Source organism: Melanotaenia boesemani, chromosome 5 (assembly GCF_017639745.1).
Source record: "Melanotaenia boesemani isolate fMelBoe1 chromosome 5, fMelBoe1.pri, whole genome shotgun sequence".
Taxonomy (NCBI): Eukaryota; Metazoa; Chordata; class Actinopteri; order Atheriniformes; family Melanotaeniidae; genus Melanotaenia; species Melanotaenia boesemani.
The window spans coordinates 34,890,545-34,895,076 of record NC_055686.1 but is presented as its reverse complement, the minus strand read 5'-3'; the positions used below and the strand labels follow the sequence as shown (position 1 = coordinate 34,895,076).

Genomic DNA, 4,532 nt, shown 5'->3' with positions numbered 1-4,532 from the left:
CTTTGTTTTATATTTGCATTTCTTCACATATTTTTGATTTATGTTTTGATTTATGTTTGGTTTATGCTTGGATTTGATAACTTTAAATGTCAAACAGGAGGGAAATGTTAGAGTAAGCGAAGTTGACAATTTAAAGTTAACAGTTTAAACTTTCTCCCTTAAGGATGGGTAATGATTTGCGGTCTCACCCACCCTGCAGAGGACAGGATGTGGTGGTCACAGCTCTGTGTGATAAGGGTCATAAAGTGTTGTATGCTAATGTGTTTCCCTGTTTGAAGGTTCTCGGTCTCACCCACCCTGCAGAGGACAGGATGTGGTGGTCACAGCTCTGTGTGATAAGGGTCATAAAGTGTTGTATGCTAATGTGTTTCCCTGTTTGAAGTTTGCGAGAACTTTGCTTGCTCTTCTGAAGTGTGATAGCTGCTCAATAAAAAGGGTGCACTGGGGTTGAGACTTCGGAGTTGACACCAGACACTCTCTGAGTGCTGAACCAGAGTCTCTCCCCATCGCGATGAAGCTGACTTCACTCTGAGTTCTTTGTGTCTTATTTTATGATAGAAAAATACCCATCACACCCACTTTCTACAATATGATATTAGAAATAAGGGAAAAACAGAAAATACCTTCAAATATGAACCTAGCCAATATTACTCTACTATTAAAACCAGGTAAAGACCCGACACTTCCATCCAGTTACCGTCCAATTTCATTAATAAATGTAGATCTCAAAATAATTAGCAAAGCTTTGGCCAGAAGAATAGAAAAAATAACCCCTCTAATAATACATCCTGACCAAACAGACTTTATTAAAGGTAGACATTCCTCTACTAACATGTGTAGATTAATTAACATCATAGATTATTCTACTCTACATAATCTGGAATCCACAGTCATTTCTTTAGACGCAGAAAAAGCATTTGACCCAGTAAACTGGAAATTTTTATTTGCAACATTAAACAAATTTGGGTTTTGGTCTTTCATAGATTGGATAAAAATATTATATAACAACGCAAATGCATGTGTGAAGACCAATGATCAAACCTCTCCAAGCTTCTGTTTGCAGAGAGGCACCAGACAGGGCTGCCCGCTTTCTCCATCACTCTTTGCTATTTTTATTGAACCCCTAGCTGCTGCCATAAGACAAAATAAAGAGATTAAAGGAATCCATGCCAAAAATATAGAACACAAGATAAGTCTTTATGCTGATGACGTATTACTTTTCCTCCAGAACATCTCTTCCCCAGACAATCACACTTATTAACACATTCTCATCAATATCTGACTACTCTATTAACTGGTCTAAGACTATTATTATGCCCATCAACTGTGACCTACAAAACACACCCAATACTACAATACAGTCTGGAAACATTAAATATCTAGGCATAAACATTTCCCCCGGGTTATCAGAACTGACAAAGCTAAATTATGTCCAGCTACTTAAAGCAATAGAGGATGATCTCTCACGGTGGAGGTGCTTACCCATATCACTCATGGGGAGGGTTGCCACAGTTAAAATGATGGTTCTATCTAAAGTAAACTACCTGTTTTCAATTATACCCACTAGACCATCCTCCAGCTGGTTTAAGTCACTGGACTCACATATATCAAAATTTTTATGGAAAAATACGCCATCACGTATCAGTCTAAAAACTTTACAACAGACTAAAGATAGAGGCGGATTGGAGCTACCCAACTTTAATCACTTTTTCTTAGCTAACAAGCTGCAGTATATCTCCAAATTGTCATGTTTTGGTGTGTGTCTGAGTTTGCAGGTCAGGGTGAGCAGGTTACCATGGGGACTGAGGGCGGAGTCTGGAGCCACAATTGCTGCCACCTGTCTCACATCAGCAGGCTCATTATCTAACTCTACTCCCTGCTATTTAGGGGCAAGCAGGAGCTCCAGTCTTCGCCAGATTGTCACACTTTACTGCGTGGTAACCAGGCCATTTCCCAAGTCTTGTGTCTTGTTCTCAGTGAAGACTCTCTTTAATATCTGTATTCCTCAGCTCTAGATCTCGATCCCCTGGATAACCACAGCACCCAGGATATTAACCAACTGCTTGCCAAGCCGACTGCCTGCCTGCTCGCCCTGCCTGCAACCGAACACTCTCACCACCTCCCGGTTACCCCCTCCAGCTCTAGCCTTTCTCTGGAATTCAGTAAGCCGCAGCCACAACAGATATCATCAGGCTCTTTGTCAGACCCACACTAATCCTCAGTCTCTTCACAGAAAGACCCACCGGACCTGGACCTTGCCACTCACAATCACTGTAATAAATATTGTTTGCATCTTACCTCATCTCTCCGAGTGTTACTGCATTTGGGTCCGGTTCCTGGTACTACGGTCTCCGACCGTGTCACAAATGGCTTAAACCTAGCAGTCTGGATGAATCATGGTTAGATGTAGTGCAAATATTGTGTGAGGATCTGTTTGTCTCTGACCTGCCATTCATCAGCTCAACCATCAAAACACATAAGTGTTTTAAAAGCATCAATATCAGTTCCTCTTTAGTGGCTTGGTGGGATTTTCTAAAAATAACCAAATCCTCATTTTTTCCATGGAAGTTTACACCCCTCTGGAACAACCCTGACATCCTGCAAAACAAAAAACTTATCAATTTTACTCAATGGAAAAGTAAAGGAATAAAACAGTTAGAACATATAATAGAAAATGGAAATTTCTTGTCATTTAATATTCTCACTTCACAATATGGAATGAGTAGCAAAACATTTTTAGAATATCACCAGCTTAAATCTATTATATGTAAAAAATATACCATTAATCAATTAAACTTACAGCTACCTATTAGGATGGCAGAATTCATGAATCTCAATGCCCCAAAGCTATTATCAAAAACATATAGACTATTATCAAAACTAGAAGACTCAATCTGTCTTCCAATTTCAAAATGGGAGGGTGACTTATCCAGTAACTTTTATAAAGATAAATGGTCACAAATATGTTTAAACACCTTTAAAATGACTAAAAATTCAAATATGCAACTAATACAATTCAAAATTCTGCATAGAACTCATTATACAGGACAAAGGATGTTCAGGATGGGTCTGTCACAATCAAACATCTGCACACACTGCAATGAAAACACACCAGATAACTACCTCCATGCCTTGTGGTCCTGCACACCTGTCCACAGGTTCTGGCTTCAGGTATGTGTGGACATGTCAACATGGTTTAAATGTAATATTCCTACAATCTCCGCACTATGTCTACTAGCTGACTTGGGTGACATTAATATGGCAATTAACTCTGCACACATGATACGCACAGCATTATGCATCGCAAAGAAAACTATCCTTGTGAACTGGAAAAACAAAAATAATCTGTGTATTCAGCAGTTTAGGAATCTCTTAGTTGACCACATCAGTAATGAGACAATGTCTGCCTCCTTAAAGAACTATTCGGCTGAATCTCATTCCTTCTGGTCCCCTGTGCTTAGTTCCATCACTTAGTGTAGGTGGAGGACTGTGACCTCGTTGCTATGGGGGTTTGAGAAAGGGCCAAGAGTGACTGGCGGTTGCGGGTGGTTGCCCGTGATGCGGGACCGGGCTGCTCTGCGGTGGGGGTGGCTCTGAGTCTGGCCCCGTTGGGGGCTGTGGGGGCCAGCGGTTGGAGTCGACTCGTGGCGGGGGGTGAGGCCACTGGTGGTGCCTGGGTTGGTGGGCGTCGGTCCTGAGCCGGGTGGCCGGGCTATTCTGGGGCAGGCTGGGCGGGGGTTCTGGGCTCTGGTGCCTGGGGGTGGTCCTCCTCCCTCCGGGGTTGTGGGCTCCGTATGTGCCTGGGGTCTGGGCCTGCCCGGATGTGCTGCCATGGTGTGGGTTGGTGCATGTCCTGGTGTCTGGTTGACACCCTGGGACCCAGGGTATGGCCCGGGGGCAGGGGGGGGGTGTAGGGGTTTGAAGGAGGGCTGAGTGGGATTCGGGGGATTATAGGGGCAGGTGCTAGGGTGTGAGACAGGGATGCTTGTATGTTGTGTGTGTGTCTATACTTTGGATGTTTCTGTGAATGGGGGGGTATGTTTGTGTGCGTGCGTATGCATGTGTTAGGATGAGTGGGGTGTGTCTGGGGAGTGAGAGTGGGAGGGTTGGATGCTGTGCGAGTGTTTATATTTTTTGGGTGGGGCTGAGAGGGCATATGTGAGTTATGATGAGTGGGAGTGTGCAAGGAAATAGGTGTGTGCATGTGTTTCTGTGTGTGGTTGGGGCGGGGTTAAGTGCACTTGTGGGGGGGGGGCTTGGGCGGGCCTGGGGGTGGTGGGCCGTGGGTCTGCCGCTGTCCCCATCCTCTCATTCCCCGTTAGGGGTGTGGGAGGGTGGGAACTTTCTGGGGTGGGTGGCGGCTCACTGGCTGCGGTCCCTGAATGGCCCGGTTGTGGGGGGCTCTCCTGGCCTGTCTTGCCCTGGGGGGGCCTCCTGGGGAGCGGGGGTGCCCAATGCCACTAGAGGCTCATCATCCAGAGGGAAGTTTGCTTCCCTCTGTACGTACATCCCCGGACCCCTCTTACTTCCCG

General features: G+C 44.9%; 1 long non-coding RNA gene across 1 annotated transcript; it reads left to right on the top strand.

Annotated features, from left to right (window-relative positions):
• Window positions 1-1,752: 1,752 nt before the first annotated feature.
• LOC121639585 lies at window positions 1,753-2,353 on the top strand. Its single transcript, XR_006010209.1, has 3 exons — window positions 1,753-1,937; window positions 2,010-2,162; window positions 2,234-2,353. It is a non-coding gene; the product is annotated as an uncharacterized LOC121639585 (long non-coding RNA).
• Window positions 2,354-4,532: the final 2,179 nt, after the last annotated feature.